The 18172-nt window shown below is 38.1% G+C and overlaps 1 non-coding gene across 1 annotated transcript; it reads left to right on the plus strand.

The window, feature by feature from the left end:
- The first annotated feature begins 17597 nt into the window (after nucleotides 1-17597).
- Nucleotides 17598-17669, plus strand: TRNAW-CCA (transfer RNA tryptophan (anticodon CCA)). Its single transcript has one exon. It is a non-coding gene; the product is annotated as a tRNA-Trp (tRNA).
- The last annotated feature ends 503 nt before the right edge of the window (nucleotides 17670-18172 follow it).

Below are 18172 nucleotides of genomic sequence, written 5' to 3' on the forward strand. Positions count from 1 at the left end.
AATAATTTATCAAGCAAGTTAAGGAATAAAATAAAGAAAGAACAAAAATGGAGATATGGAAGAAGCATGATAAGCCAGGGCCTAAGTTATGATTGTGGTCAACCTGAGTTTGAATGAAATCTTTCGATGGCTGAGGTTATTTATAACTTGATTAGTTATAATGATCACAAACTGGACATTAGTTGTTCAATTATTCTAAGATCCATTCAACATTTTTTCTTTCTCTTGGCGGCTACTTCTTCTACGACCTTTGGGTCTCTGCCTGCCCAAACAATTTCTGGAGGACTGGAGTGATAACCACTACAGAAGACATAGAAAAACAAATAGAAGTAACGGTGTAAGCCAAACAATTTTCAATTAGGAATCATAATCTGTATGTAGGAGATAAAGATATTATAAAAAGGGAAACAATGACTCTTACTCCCAATACTCCTCCTTTCCTCCTTCACCTTCAGCACTTCAATTTCAAAATAAAAACAAGTCAATATAAACTCTTATAAATATATAAATCAATGTATCTTACTATCACTAAAGAGAGAATAAACGTCAATTCCATTGTATTGCTCTTCCTGAAAAACATCATAGAGAAGAATTTTTCTTTTTATTGTTTAATAAAAGTACTATAATCAAAAGAAATTAATAGACTAGGACTAAGAAGTTAATTTACCTTTTTTAGCCCATTATTGTAGTGTTTCATTGCTGCTAATGGATAAGAAAACATAGTCTCAAAAAAGTGAGTTCACACAAATATAATTTACATAAAGTGAGTTCTTATTTACCTCAATTTGTTCTATCATTTTAACTAAAGATCGATTAACGACAAATTTCATGATCTGCAAACATGTTTAGGTAAGAATAAGCTATCAGAGACATAATAATATTCATAATTTATAGATCCAATAACTTCTTTCACCATTTACCACTTCTGTAAGAGGCATGAAACGACTATACCAGTCCTTGTCTTCTTTTATGGCCACTTTTAGATCACCCTGCAACGTCTCAACACATTGCAAAAGAGCCATGACAACCCTTGCCTCATATCCATTGATCGGCATACTTCTTCTGCTTTGCCGAATAGCAGATTTCACCTAGAAGAATCTTAAATCAACAACTTGACAGAAAAGAAAGCACAAGTTACAAAAAGCATATCCAAATTTAAGGAGGTATAGGATTTGTTAACTGTAGAGTAAATTAGTGCAATTAAAATTATCTCATAGATGATTTGTTAACAAATGCAAATCCATGTTACTAGGCAATAGTTAATTGGCTTCAATTGAATGCCAGATTATATACTTATTGGGAAAGTAAAAACATATAGAATGTCATAACTGAACATTGCAACAGGTAGCAAGAAATACCAATTAAGACTATTTAGATGACTTTATGCTAACTGTAGATTCTTCTATGAAATAAAGATACACCGTCTTTCTCTGCTCACTTGGAAAAAAGATGCAACTCAATAAGAATCTAAGGGAAACCAATCTCATGACCAACCCAAAGCTGATTTTTCCTAAATCACAGAGATAATGGAAAATATAGATGAATAAAACTATGCAGAAACTTGTTAAAGTTTCCAAATTGGCTATGATGCATACCTCTTTTACTCGCTGTCTAAAGGCATTAACGAAGATGTACAAAATTACTGAAAGAAAAATTTAAAAGGATTTGATAAAATAAACAAAATGAATGCCAAACTATATATTCAGCAAATAAATGCAGATAATCCACACCTTTGTTCATGAGTATGGCCTATAGACCAAAGTAGGCAAGCTCCCATTATATTCCTCATTTTGAAATCCAAGTGGTCCTAAAATACAACACCTCAAATATATTATTAAACACATAATAGTGTAAAGACTCAATTATTAATTTTTAAATCAGAATAACCCAATTGAAAATTGAGAGAAACTAGATGGAGCCCTACATTGATTTAACCTGTAATATTCACTTCTTCCTTTAAAGTTCTACAAATAAGCCATGAGGAACTAGCCTTTTTTCAAGTGATACCATTTGAATGTGTTAAATAAATCCCTGTTTTTCAACACCTTGTCAATTCACCATTAATTTAAAAGTGATTGTAAAGAATAATCTAGCCTCAACTAGTAACAACACTGAATTTGCATAATTTAAAAGACAACACACATGTCAACATCACCATTATTAATCTATAGAAGTCAACAACACTAATAATCACTCCTAACACAAAAAAATCCATTAACTATTGTCATGAAACAAAACAGCTTCAATGAACAATTATCATGTCTTCCTTGCCTTGTTTCCAAGACTCCTTATCAACACAAATGAAAAACAATAAAAAAAAATACAGAACAAGAGGGGATACAGTAAGAAAGTTGCAACAGAACTGAGGAGACAAGACAGAGAAGAAATTTATTGTTAACAAAGAAGAAATATCAGCAAATTAAAAGAGAAGAAGAAGAAAAAGAAGTACCGACGTCAATTCAAAGGAGAAATTGGAGTGAGAGAAAGCGGCGTTGAAGAAGAAGCTTGGGAGTGAATAGATCTGGAAATGCATTGTACCACGACAACTACGGTGGCATCGACGGCAGAACCTGTGGCAGCAACGGCGGTAGAAACTGCGATGGCAAAGTGGCAGCAACGACAGACAGAGAGAATAGATCCGAAAACGCGTTGATAGAAGGGGTGGCTCGATCCAGAAGCTCTCTATTGCAACGGGCACGGCAGTGGTAACGGCACCGGCACCGAAAACTGCAGCGAGAACGGCGGCAAAAATGGCGTGGAAAACTTAGGGTTTCATTCTCTCTCAGCTGACTCTGCACCTTTCATTTTGAGAAAAAAGAGAAAACGACGTTTTTTTTATTTTGAATTTTAATTAATTATGAGTGGAGGTTTTTTAAAGTGCCATAAATAAAATGTATTTTGGAGGTTTTTAAAAACCTCCACTAAAATACTCCATCAAATCAATATTAATCTTGTAGTGATAGTTATTTAGGAATAAAGTATATATATATATATATATATATATATATATATATATATATATATATATATATATATATATGTATACGTATATGTAGTATATAGAAAATAAAGAATAGTATATATTAGAATAGTATATTATAAAAAAGTATATAATAATTATAAAGAATAAAGAATATGATATATATTATGATATTATAATATAATAATAATAGAATAGTATAGAATGTAGGTATGTTGATTTTTTTTATTTATTAGCCTCGTTGTAATCTAAGTTATAAATTATAAATTATCATTTATCAATTATCAATATCAATATCAATTATCAATGAATATCAATCAATGTATCCTCAAGCGACGTAAGCTGAATATATGATGAAATCAGGAGCGCACATTATTCGCATGATTAAATATATTTCTACAATGATGTATATTAATATTCTTATCCACGCATATAAATTTATGATTATCATCATCGAGATGGTCGAGGCAAAGTTGGGGCGCATGAAACTAATACGATACTAATTTATATAGTACACTGTATGATAATTATAAATAATATAATATATATTAGATACATAAGATATATATATATATATATATATATATATATATATATATATATATATATATAATATAATAAGAAATTATAAAACACACAGCATAGTTATCCATAAGCCTGACTCAAACTACAAAGCTTTAAAATGCACTGGACCACAAGTCTAGGGATAAATTAACAAAAGAAAAGAAACAAAACACGATCCACGACATGACAAAGCACAAATGAAGAAACAGCGAAGAGTTGAATTTAAACATGAAACTTGGATTAGGCATGAGTAGGAGGATCCTTGGTAGCAAGACAATATCGAAAACAAATCTAACGACGAATCCACTCAGAGAAGCTGACAGTATCTGCAGCTAAAAACATCATCAGAAACTTCTAATGCTTAGCTACCCATTGCACCCATTAGTAAAAAAAAAACATTTGTGGGAGAGAGAAAACCACAACACCATTCGTTAATATTAAAAACTTTGGTCGTTACCTCATGCAACGGGCAGACTAAGAGATCGCCTCTGCAAATCGAGGTCAACCTGGCCCACCAGACTCGCTTGTGAAGTAGTCGAGGCAAAATAGACAGGGCAACCCAGGCTGTTGGTTGAGTTTTGTGGACTGCCGAAGGCGTTGCTACGAACAGGAGAGGTGGGAGGAGTGTATTCTATGGAAAATGGAGGTATAACGTCGCCGGTGTGGAAGACATCACGAGAAAGAACGCCTGTACGGTGAGGATTAACACTACTGAGTGTAGGAGCAGTGAAGTTGCTTCGAGAATGTGGTCTTGGATACACAATGCGGAATCCGTCAAGGTTCCTTATAGAGATGCATAGAGTGCCATCACCTTCATAGTAGGCGCGCAACCAAGCCCCATGCCTTATGTTGTACGCGGCAACCATGGAACGAAATCCCTCGAAAAAAAAGCATTGTTACCAACCTTGTCTAACATGACGTGAAACTCATTCCCATGGTTGTCCTTAAACATCATGAAATCACCGAGTTCATAATGAAAAGCGCGATAAAATGGACCGGAGACTGGAACTCGTCTCTGAAAAACATATAGAGAGAGCAGAGACAAACTTAAAAAAACTTTATATATATATATATATATATATACACGTATTTGTAGATGTCAAACACAAACCTTGGCATAATAAGAAAATCAAAATAGCTAAGTATACGTACGTGCATGAAGACCTTTTCGGTTTCTGGCAGTATCTCCATATTTAAATATATAAATATATAAATAAATATATTTCTATTATCCAAAACTTTTCAGTTATGTATATGGACACAATATATATCCTGTATATAACGTGCTATATACATAGATAAATTTGAATATAAATGTATGACATGAATTAAAAGAACTGGGAAAAATATGACATGCGGCCATTAAGCCAAAAGGAAAAAAGGATGGAGGTGTGCATGCCATAAAAGATGAGGCTTCAGATGACTATTTTCATATTAGAATTAGAATATATGAATAAGTGATGGTTTTGAGGCAGAAGAAGACGTACGACCACGGGATCCAATGTAAGGAAGAGAAGTCTATAAAAATCAGGGTTGGGATCACCATTTTCGCTTGAGTCAGTAGATGGCCAAAGGCATATACTTCACAAAAAGAACCTCCCATATTGGGTTCGTGTGTCAACAGAAAACGCTACAAAAAGAACATATAGGTATGTGTGTCTGAACATAAATAAAAAGCAAGATACATCTTGATCACTCACCCATGGTCCACCAGGCCGTAAATAAACTTTTGAAATATTACAGATAGCGACCGCATGGCTAATAAAAAACCAAAGTCCGGGGAAACAGCGAAATGGTGGGGAATGGTGGGGGAAGGTGTGGAATGTGGTGCGTTGAGTTACTGATGTAGGGTAGATCGAGATTTTATATGTGTGTGTGTGTGTGTGTCTGTGTGTGTGATGCTTATGGGTATGGGTGTGGTTATGAATGACCTATTCACAGATTTAGATTTATATTTATTTATAATAAAGAGTAAGCAGTGCCTATAAAGATATTAATGTTATATTATTAATAATGATAATAATTGTTGTTGTAATTCATCAAAGAGTGAGAGATAAAATAAAAAATAAAAAACAATAAATGAAGAATACAATAATAATAACAATTATATTATCTAACTACTAAAGAAAACAATTGAGAAAATGGGCTCATAGTTATTGTTATTTTTATTGTTATAGCATACAGGGAACCGAGGCCATAGTGAGGTATATTATTTGGGCCACCCTGTCCCGGATACCAAAGAAGATATTGGTTTAGATAGCCTAAATTGACATATTTACAATAAAAAGTAAGCGGTACCTGTAAAGATATCAATGTTATAATATTAATAAAAATAACTAATGTTTTGTAATTGTCAAAAAGTGAGAGATAAAATTAAAGATTTTAAAACAATAATTGAATAATACAATAATAATGACAATTATATTATCTAACCACTGAAGAAACCAATTGAGCAGATGGTGTCATAGTTATTGTTATTGTTATAGCATACAGGAACCGAAGCCATGGTCAGGTATATTATCTGGGCCACCCTGGCCCGAATACCAAAGAAGACACTGAATTAGATAGTCTAAAGGATTGACATGAATAAATATTGAACATGTAATAACAAAAATACTTCCCAAGTGACGCGACTAATAGAAATGTGAACACTCTGATTATTTGTATTATTATCAATTGTGTATTGTGTAACTTAAATTAAAAACTGAAGTAATTGATAGTATGACCTATTAACCGACTAAAATGACAATGCAAAGTTATTTAGAATTTGACCTAGTGACCAAGCAAAAAAATTAAGCAGATGCTGTTCAAGGATCCAAGAAACCAAGCGATGGTCATTAATAAAATTTGGGCCCCGTAAAGCAGAATACACAGAATATCAGCTTATGTGATGATCAGACGGCTTAGTAGATAACCCAGTTCGAATATTTATCATGTAATACAACGATTAATAACCATGGTAATGACGAGAATGTAATATATATAATATATAGTATAATGAAAATGATATAACCCAAAAAAGAGAGGTCAAATTTATAAGAAAAGCAAAATAGAATTCATCTAGGTGGTTCAGAATTAATTACGGAGACTATACGATGCACCTTATACGCGGTCCTGAACGAAAGTGAAAAAAAATTGAATAATAAAAAGTTCTCGCCTCTCGAAGAAAGACCGATGAAAATGAATAATAGACAGGTATTCAATAAATGCAACTCATTGGATGAGATCAGTCAGCAAACAAGTAGGGTGAAGTCTAATAATAGCGGTGATAATGACTTAGTTTAATTACTCCAGAGTTAAGTATGACTGAAACAAGATAGAGTACCATTAAATGAAATTGACAGTAAATGTTGAAGCAAGGATAGAATTTGAAGTTCAATTACTCCAGGTAGGAAAATGTCTTGTCAGCAGAGACTCAAATGGGTTGAACAGGACGAATGAGAAAGAATGGAAAACAGGTAAAAAAATTAATTGCATTGATCCACCAACAATCATGAAATAGAGGGTAAGAAAATCTGAATCGGCAAGTCCGGGGGATACACGGTAGATGGAGGGATACATGAGTACCAGGCAAAAAGGAAACTGGCACAACACGGCGGAAGATTTCAAAAGCGTATATGTATGTGCAATATAAATGCTGGTCTAACAGATAGGCATGGCACTAGATACCACAAGAATTAATTTGGCAAACAAAAATTAGGGGCGCACTATTAAAGGCGTTTCTTGATTGCATCTAATCGGTTGTTTATCAGAGTAAAGATAATCACTACACTTGAATAGCAAAAGTTAGATAGCCAAGGTTAGATTGGGGGGGGATAGCAGCATATTAAAAGGCATGGCTTGATAAAATTTAAAAGCTTGTTTACCAATGTAAAGATCATCAGTAATCCTTAATAGCGAAAGTTAGTCACTCAAAATCAGATTAGCAGGGAATAGATCGAGAATACAATAGAATGTATTCTGGATATAAATAGTATTAACAACAAATATATGGCAAGATTGAGGATGACTATTATTTGAAGGTATTATTACTAGCTATTACTATTACTATTATAACCAAAAAGAACAAATGACAAATTACCTGCGCAGGGAGGAGTCCAAAGTCAACCAAAACACTGCCATCAAACCGTATATCCTCAAAATTCCTGAAATGTACCTTGCCGCACAAAAGCCAGAGCTGCAGCAGACCACAGTAGCGCAAAAGTCAAGGGTGTGGACACCTGAGGTCAAAGAAATTACTCAGATTCAACGAATGGGATCATCCTGGAAAAGTTGATGCAAACCAATTTTACATGCATGAGGTTGGCGGACGCATATTATGGCACAACACAAAGTGATCATAGCATGATAACCATGTGGGGAGGTTTTATTTGTGAAATCATTGTGATAAACAACCAAAAAGTAAAAAACAAAAGCATAGATGAATAAGGAATTACTGAGGTAATATGAAAAAGAAAATGTGTCGGCGATGGTGAGGAGAAAAATCCACAAGAACGGCTAAAAGAAGGATCGGCGAAACGATCATAGACACACCTTGTTGTGCCTGTCTGAGTGGAGTGAGTGACGGCTGCTTCAAGGGTTTGAAGGGGAATGCAGGGTGGATGCAGGAGGATAGGGTCACAACATAACAGTGGGCCAATGCTCACCCAATCTACAGTTACAAAGAGAACAGATTGGGCCCATGTCAGGAGAAAAGGCCGGCAATGTTTGAAAATAAAATGATGATTCAATTAATTCTTTGTATTGAAATGGCCAAAACAAAAGGATAGCCCAAAGCAACATTGCCCGGCTGCGACTAAAATATGATAAGTTGCGAAGAGAGGAAAACGGTAACCGCAACACAAGATGCCTGGCCAAACCAGCCATTTTGCATTACCACGAAATCCAGATCCGGCCTCACTAATATACACTACACAATACATTAACTAATAACGATGTAATATACAATGGCATTTATAAAATATAAATAAAACATTAAACATTCATAGATCAAAAGACATGGAGTTGGAGATCAGAATCATAGCGAACTCATCGGCCCCCGGGGACAGGATGCAATCAAATCGGGGGCCACAATTAAATATTACAAATGGAAAATCACTAAGTTGTTTAGATAGTGCGTACAGAAATCTTAACAAAGTAAAGCGCAAAACACAACCAGAAACAACAACACGTTATTCAGCAATCCTCAGACTTCTAGATAAAACCCCATGCACCCCTTGATCGAAACAACTCCAGGCCATCTCACGCGTCCAACGAACTTGACAACTCAGTCAGTCAAACCAACAGAGTGTAACTGGGCCTCCGATGCGACCGCATCAAGCGACGACTCAAGCCCGTCGAAATCACGGATAACATGGCTGATCCTGAGAAGGTCGCGACCAAACTTAACACATGGTGTATCGGTCAGGTTAGGATCGCCAATAAAGAGATACCGACCCCATGCCATTCTGCCAACTTGTCCAAGGTTGATGGTCATCACATGTACTCCGAACCTTAAAGGGGACCGCTCATAGGTAACAAAATCCACATAATCATGGTGGCCAATCAACGTAGGATGATCCACACATGCGCCTGCGCCTATTTCTATCTCATCCCACGCCTACTCCATCGTTGCGTACCGAACCACAGAGACTAGTTTCTCACTAAATCTACCTTCACTATTGACCCAAAAAACACAGCTGTTGGCCACGACATACCCACTGCTCAGTCTATCAATCATTGGCGGGGTCCCCGCAGTGGGACTCCACTGACCCGCACTCAAAAGATACATCTGCATGTCGTATCCAGCAGTTGCCAGGTGACGCTTCGTGAGGCTGAGAATCTTATAATCATCACAACCCACCATGCTGAGAAAGGTACAAGCAGACCATTCATCGTGGTGGTTGAAGTGGTAACCGTCAGACCCTGGATCAGGAATAACAGACCTCCAGGAACCGAATGGGTCCCAAGTGATCAATAAACTCGAACGACCATCTATTGAGTATGTTGCACATACCTTGCCGGTGTCTATACCCACCATGGAAAACCACGTCCAGGCAAGAGGAGAAGCAACCGGAACGGCAACACGAGTTTCAAAGACGAACATACAAAGTCACCCACAGTCAGCCTCTTTCAGGGGGTTGTCCAGATGAAGAACCGCCGCCTTCCCCCCTCCGATTTGAAATGAGTCACCATATTATCCGCCCGGTTCAATCTATTGTACCAATCACGCGACATACACCTCCCTCTTCCTATGGTTTTTCCATTGGAACAAAGAAATATCTGCAAAATCAGGTCCGTTGGCAGGGCTGAGATGTTCAAGTTGACTTCATCCCAGCTATGTCCACCGCGGAAGTCATGATCAACCTCTTCGACGGTTGCTCGGGACATTCCAAATCGGTGGTAAGGTTCTATGCTAGCCACGAGGGAGGAAAAATCAATAAAGGTTAACGGCCAATGTAGATGAAAGAACGTTGGGAAATGCTTTGTAAACGAAAGAATGATTTCTTTAGTTGGTGTGATGTTCCTACACCGTGAGTGTGACTCTCCTTAAATGCATAAACAAATGAATAAATAATAAAGAATAGATAAATAAAAAAGTAATATATTAATAGACAATAGAAAATAATAGATTAATAAACAATAAAAAAAAACATAAAGACATATATATATACAGTACGGGTAGACAAATTAATACATTAAAAGATAATAGATGATAAATAAAGATATAAAGTTATAAACATATAAAGATATGTAATAGATAATAATATAATATGTAATAGACATGTAATAGTGTATATATATAATATATATTATGCAAATACACAACAGATACACATATACATTTACGTTAATAGATTAATGGATTAATTAATGGATATACATTATACGTTAGTATATTATTTTAACTGTGCTTATTAGTTTGCTTACAAATAAATTGTATAATTTCTTCGACGCTTACTAATGGCTACCATGAGAGCAAAAACATGGACAAAAACTAAGAAATAGAGTGACGTCGCCAATAAATGTCAGCAGCAAAAATAATGGAATTGTCAACAGTCAAAATGATGAATTGGTTGGATGGATTAATTTAAAATCAAACCGATAAAACACGGGCATTGAAAAAGAGAATTCACGTAGCTAACATGAGCGGAGGTTGTGACACGTGGGCTCATGAAACCAGAAATTAGGATATTAACTTAAGATAAAAATTTTAATGTTTTTTATAAATTTATTTAAGAGAATATTTGAGTATTTTTATAATTAATTTAAAGGATATATTAATATTAAAGAATATATAATATATTTTGTTCGGGACCTGAGTGATATCGGGTGCTCGACAGGTTGGGGGGCAACGAGAGGATGAGCGGGTGAGGCCTTAGACTAACTTGGAGCGGGTGTAGAGATGCGGGTTGAAAAGCTGGCGGCGCCGGAGGTGATGTGGACCGGGGGGGGTGGCCACCTGCAAGGACACTCCGACGATCAAGTCAGCGTCCGTACGAGGTGATAGCCAAATTAGGTAAAATGTTACGTACTTCGGGGGAAGAGCTGACCTCTTCCCTTATATACTGTGCTGGATGGGCCCATAGGTGACCTAGCCCACTGGCCAGGGAGCTTCCATGAGCTGTCCTGGTCCACGTGGGGGGGAGCAGGTCGTTCTGATTTTCCGGGTCAGGGCTTCGGGTGCTGCCCCGAGGGTACCGACCCGACCGGTCGTTGGGCATGGTGACTTGGGCCGCCCAGTTGGCGAGTCGGGCGCGCTTTGGGTCGGGTGTTAGGAACCGACCCGTCGGGTTTTCCATGTTGTGAGGGACGGGTTCGGCTTGGGTCGGAGGTGGAGCTCCGACCCGTCGACCGGTTGGGCTAGACTCGTGGCGGTCCGTACCTCATCATTTCCTTGAATGAGGTTCATCAGATCAGCCATAGTAGTCTTCCCACCAGCCATGGAAACTACACAACAAAAACAAAATGTGAGCAAGCGAAAAACTGAAACATTAAGCAAAATACAAGAAAACAAAGAAACTCACCAACATACAACCGACCGGTCTCCCAATCCCCCATAACCATATGAGGATTAAGATTTTTCTCGCCAAAAATGGCCAACAAGATGTCGGCAATATTACGCTCTTCCGAGCTCAACCAATCATAGGATATTTTGATTAAGTAATCAGACCCCGCACCAAAGCTCCAATAGGTCGGGATTCATCTCTCTCCTTTGGCAGTCAGCCAAAAAGGTTGATGGCCCTCAACCGGTCTGACTTTAAAGAAAGTCGACTTGTAACCATGAAAGGAGTCCTCGAAGAGGCCGAAGATCTTACGACCTTACTGAGCTCTGAAGGATATATACCCCTTTTTCGTCTTCCCCTCCCGAGAAGGGTTGGTAAGGAGGAAGAGATAGAGGAAGACATTCACGGAGGTCGGGATCTCCAGATACTCACAGACCATCTCAAAGCAGCGAATAGCGGCCCAGCTATTCGGGTGCAGCTGCGACGGAGCAACATCGCACCGATTTAACAAACCCATCACAAAGGGGAAAACTGTAGACGAACTCCCAGAGTAGTAAACATGGGTCTGTAAACTCATAACTAGTCGACCACACGAGGAGACGCCAAGTTTTTATGGCATACGCTTTTCCGGTCAGCAGGAACGTAGACCTGATAGAACGCCTCCTCGGGACCCCCTCCACACAAGAGTCCAGCCTAGCGAAGTTCTTGGAGGCTCTCTCGTGTAACCCCGGATGGGGTATCCTTCACGTCGGAAGTAACCCAGGTGTAGTGGTCGACGAAGTCGGCTAGTGGCCGCTGAGCCATGTTTGGAATCACAGAACGCTCGGCCATACCTACAGTGAGGGCACCACTCAGTCAGCACGGGAGGTCAGGAACCCAAAAAATTAGAAAAGCAAGCTACAAACTCCCTGAACCACCCTCTATGCACCCTTATACTAACCCAGAACCTAGGCAAAAACTAAGAAAATACCCAGTGGCGCCCCTTCTAAAAGAAAACAGAACTAAAACAAGCAAGAACCCAGGCATGCATAAGGAGAAATGCACAAAGGGAAAGCAAGCAAGGGAAACCATAAACACAACGTACTAGGGAAAGTCGAAGAAATAGTCCGAAGGTTGAAACAGCGACAAAAAATAGGGAGAAGATCGAAGCAGCAGCGAAAGCAGAAAAGAGAATGGAAGCAACAGCAGTATGAGACAATAGAAGAAGAAGAAAAGAAGAATGGAGTAATAAGGAAGTTATAAAAATAAAAAGAGGGCGAAAAGCGTAACCGTCGAGGAGGAGCGCCAAAGGCAGGGGCACAATCACCATTTCACGCGAATTTCAAATCATGAGATGATGGGCATTTAATGCCCAGCGTGGAAGCCAAAGAGACAGCACCAGCGAAGAAACGAACCAGACACGCATGAGGAACACGAATGCCATCAACGAGCTCCCGAGAAGAGGAACATGTCTCGACTCGGCGAGTAGGACAAACGCGCCCAGCCACGAGCTTCAAACCTCAAGGCTGGCACGTTGGGGGCACTGTTACGGACCGCCACGAGTCCAGCCTAACCGGTCGACGGGTCAGAGCGCCACCTCCGACCCAAGCTGGACCTGTCCCTCACAACAGGGAAAACCCGACGAGTCAGTTCCCAACACCCGACCCAGAGCGCGCCCAACGACCGGTCGGGTCGGTACCCTCGGGCCAGCACCTGAAGTCCCGACCCGAAAAACCGGAACGACCTGCTCGCCCCCCCCACGTGGACCAGGACAGCTCATGGAAGCTCCCTGGCCAGTGGGATAGGTCACCTATAGGCCCATCCAGCACAGTATATAAGGAAAGATGTCAGCTCTTCTCCCGAGGTACATAACATCTTACCTAATTTGGCTATCACCTCGTACGGACGCTAACTTGATCATCAGAGTGTCCTTGCAGGTGGCCCCCCCGGTCCACATCGCCTCCGGCGCCGCCAGCTTTTCAACCCGCACCTCTACACCCGCTCCAAGTTAGTCCAAGGCCTCACCCGCTCATCCTCTCGTTGCCCCCCGACCCGTCGAGCACCCGAGATCGCTCAGGTCCCGAACATATTTTTACCACAATAAATTATTTCTGCGGATGATATAGTCCACATGTTAATTTATCATTAAACAATATATATATTAAATCAATACGTATTTATTTGTTAACGTATCATAGTAATCAGTATTTATTTTTTAACGTATCGTCACAATCATTTTAAAAATTTTTGTCATAAGAAATTCACATGTGCCAAACACATTCAAATGAACCCAGAACCACACCTACCTCCGCCATGGCTTGTCCATTGATCGGCTCCCATAATAACAGCTGGCTAGCTTCCACGCTAACCATCAAACCACAAGAGGACAAGGCTGATATTAAAACCTGGATTGCTGTGTGAAGAGAGCGACACGTCTAGTCTCCACAGTGTTCTACATAAAAAGACTTCCATATGAGAAACTACCTTGTCAATCTGAACCTTATGTTTATTTTATTAAAAAATCAAACGCTTAATACTTAATAGACAAGGTATAGCATAGAGGTGTTCGCAGTGCGGTTTGGTTCGGTTTTTGAGAGAAAAACCATCCGATCCAATCGTTTAATTAAACTGCGGTTCGGTTTGGTTCGGTTTTTTTCTCAAGACCATCCGAACCAAACCAAACTAATTAAAATCGGTTTGGTTTAGTTTGATTTGTTCGGTTTTTCAATCAATTCAAAAAAAATACTGCCAAGCTATGTCACAAAGTCATAAAATTGAAATCGACAAACACAAATACACATTAGGTAACAAAGTCTTGATCTAATTAAATTTATCGGCAAAAGAAATTCAAATAAATTGTACTATTTTTGGGCCACACTCATGTAAACAACGTAGATGTACAGGGCTGACTTAAATATCTACTCAGGATTCAAGAAACAGCACAAAAAACCAGTTTAATTCTCTTGTATAAAGAGGCAGAGTTTACACTTTATGCAAAGTGCTTATGTTCCCTAGGGATGAAGGAATCTCTCCGTCGAATTGATTGTCTTCCAAGTGCCTTTATATACAATAATAATATCCAAATAGTGAGCTTCATGGCATGAATACATCAAAGTTCTTTGATTTCAAACATTTAGATCATGGAATTGCATACAAAATGAATTACTTACAATATTTCTAACAGTGTTAGTGAACCTAAGTCAGGAATGTGCCCTGACAAACTGTTATTCCCAAGCCAGCTACAAAAAAGCAATGGTTTTCCAATTAGAACTTGTAAATATCAGAGTCAATGAACTGAGATTCAGAGTTAAGCACTTACATATTAGTCAAAGCTGTCATATTGGCAACAAAAGGAGATAAAGATCCTGAAAGCTCCATACTTGTCAACAACAACAAATAAATTAAAAATCAACAAAAACACAACAACAAATAAATTAAAAACCAGCAACAATCAGCAACAAAACCAGCAACCAGCAATAATACCAACAACAAAGTAATTCATCAAAAGTAATTCAACCAGCAATCAGCAACAATACACTGATTTCAAATCTGCTCCAAATTTAATTCTTCAAATCTGCTTCAAATCTAATTTCAATATCTTCCTATCAAGATCCAAAACCAGTTTATCTGATTTCAAATCTGATTTCATACTAAAGGAGATAAAGATCCTGAAAGCTCCATACTTGTCAACAACAACAAATAAATTAAAAGCCAGCAAAAACACAATAACAAATAAATTAAAAACCAGCAAGGCAGCAACAATAAGCAACAAAACCAGCAACAAAACCAGCAACCAGCAATAATACCAACAATAAAGTAATTCATCAAAAGTAATTCAACCAGCACTCAGCAACAATACACTGATTTCAAATCTGCTGCAAATTTAATTCTTCAAATCTGCTTCAAATCTAATTTCAATATCTTCCTATCAAGATCCAAAACCAGTTTATCTGATTTCAAATATGATTTCATACTAAATCACTTCAAAAATTTCTTTTTATTTTATATTATTCTTCCAAAAAAACTAATAATAACCAAAATTAGTTTATATTATTTTTCCAACAATACCAAGCTACCAACAATACAAACAGAAGCACTTTCAGTAATTCAAAACAGAAATTAGTCAAATTATATACCTGACTTGGTGGCTCCGGCTCCATATCTGACTTGAATCGGTGGCTGGGTGGGAGGTGCTAAGTTGTGGGTGGCCAGAAACACTGCTGGATGGTGGCGTGGTGCTGTGCTGGGTGAGTGGGTGGTGCTGTGCTACTGCTGGGTGCGAGGGTGGTGCTGGGCTGCTCACTGTTGGCTGGGGTTGGGGCTTCGTTGTGCTCTGTCCGCGAGGAGGTCCTGGGAGCAGTGGGAGGAAAGTTCGGAGGCGTTAAGGGGGAGAGTTCGGTAGCGCTGCAAGGTGGTGGGTGGAACGGTCTCGCCGGCGCTAGGTGGGTTCGCCGCAGGCCTCGAGAGTGCAGAAAGCGAGAGTGTGAGAAGAGAGTGGCTACTGGCTAGATTTCGTTTGGGGGTAGGGTGTGGGGGTAAGGGGGTTAGGTTAGGTCACGTTCGTTTGGGGGTGGGGTGTGGGGGTAAGGGGGTAAGGGTGGAGTGGAAGGGCGACACTGCGAGGAAGGTCGGCGGCGCGGCGAGGTGGTGGGAGGAACAGACCCTCGCCGGTGCTGAGAGGTGCAGAGAGCGAGGCTGTGCTGAGACCTAGGGACAGAGCGGCTAGGTTACGTTCTTTGTTTGGGGGTAGGGCTTGGGGATTGCTGGGGTAGGCTAGGTTACGTGCATTTGGGGGTGGGGTGGGGGATGGGCTTGGTTTTTTTTAGGGTTTTTTATCTTTTCGGTTCGGTTGGGGTTTTCAATATCAGAACCGAAAACCGAACCGAACCGCAACAAAAACAACAGAACATGTTTTTTCGGTTTTTTTTATTTTCGGTTTATTCGGTTTTTTATTTTTTCGGGTCGGTTGGTCGGTTTAGTTCGGTCTGGATCGGTTTTGAACACCCCTAGTATAGCAGTGTTTTAATAAAGTGCAATGGAACATGTGAAAACTTTCCTAATCGATAAACTAGGTGTCAACATAACATACAATACTTTCTTGTAAATTTTTCTTTTTTATTTTATTTTATTTATCATTTTCTTATTTAATTTTCTCCTTCATGTATTGACATGCTATCATGCTATTCTAAAGTTTATGCCAAATCATCCAACTAAGCTTCTTTAAAACAACAACAAAATCTTATTATAACAAAAATTTTCCTAAACTATTTTAGGAACCATAGACCATCATAACTTGTTTTTTCTAGCTTTAATTTGTTTACGTTCATTAATTACTGTTGGAATAAATATATAATATTAAATACAATAAGTATATAATTATGAATATTATACATATAAAATTATAATATAAAATTAAATAAGTTCATTTTGAATTATTGTTTTTCTAAATTATTCAAAGTTCATTTGATTCAAATTCTTTAAAAAAAAAAAAAAAAAAAAAAAGGAGTAACAAATTTTGTTTGGCTGTGAAATCCTTTCTGTACATACCGCCAGGGCTTCAAATCCCCAATCCAATGATTAAGGATCTAGCCTAGCTATCAATTTTGTTAAGTTTTGCTGGTTAAAAAATATTAACATATTTTTTTATCTTTTTTCTTGTTCAAAGCGTTTATCAAACTTCTTTCTTTTGGGGGACTGGCATTGATCAAAGTAAACAGTTTAACGTACTTCATCGGGAAGAAATGACATGGTTTTTCTCTTTGTATATATATATATATTTTGTATTCGTATTTTGTTTTATTTTAATGTTTTTTTTTTGGTAAATTATTTTAATGTTTTCTTTATAACTTTCGGCTACAAAGAAATTCATTTGATAAAAAAAAAAAACCCAATCGTAAGGGGTGTTTTTTGGTATGCTATGGGGCCAGAGCCCAAGGAAACAAGACCCAATCGTTAAGTATTTATAATATAGAAAACAAGAGCTGGGTCAACAATGAAACAAGAGCTGGCGAATCAAAGTTAACCAAAAACAATTGGGATTTTCTAAAAAATACAATATAAAAATAAATAAAAAAACCATGAGCAGCAGAGGATCCGTGGCGCAATGGTAGCGCGTCTGACTCCAGATCAGAAGGTTGCGTGTTCGATTCACGTCGGGTTCAATATCCCGATCCAAAGCTGCCTTTGTGGATCACCCTTTTTATCTTTTTCGCTTTTACCTTTTCTACACTTGTTGGATTTTTCAGGAATCCCTTTCATAGTTTAGTTCATTTTCAGGGTCCATGTTACAACTGGATTTAGATTGTACTTGGTCCACAACAGTACAAAGCAACACGCCATGCTAAAAGTTTTCAATAGTTAGGCCTACAAAAGCCCATATAACACAAAACGCTACAAACAAAAAGATACATTGATTTCAAATGTCATGGCCCGTTCAATTCTTCATCATGTTTTGTCTTTTTGTTTCTTCATCCTTATCATCAACTCCTTTTCATTTTATTTTCTCCTCATTTTCTGTTTGCTGCATGCTTGTCTTCTGACTTTAGTTGAAGGGGACAAAGTGAGCCCTGTTCAAATAAATAAATAAATAATTAAAGTAAAATAAAAAAGGACAAAGTGCACAATTGTTAATTACACGTAAAATCAAATCGGTCTGTATATGTGT

This window comes from Arachis hypogaea, chromosome 17 (genome assembly GCF_003086295.3).
Source record: "Arachis hypogaea cultivar Tifrunner chromosome 17, arahy.Tifrunner.gnm2.J5K5, whole genome shotgun sequence".
Classification (NCBI taxonomy): domain Eukaryota; kingdom Viridiplantae; phylum Streptophyta; class Magnoliopsida; order Fabales; family Fabaceae; genus Arachis; species Arachis hypogaea.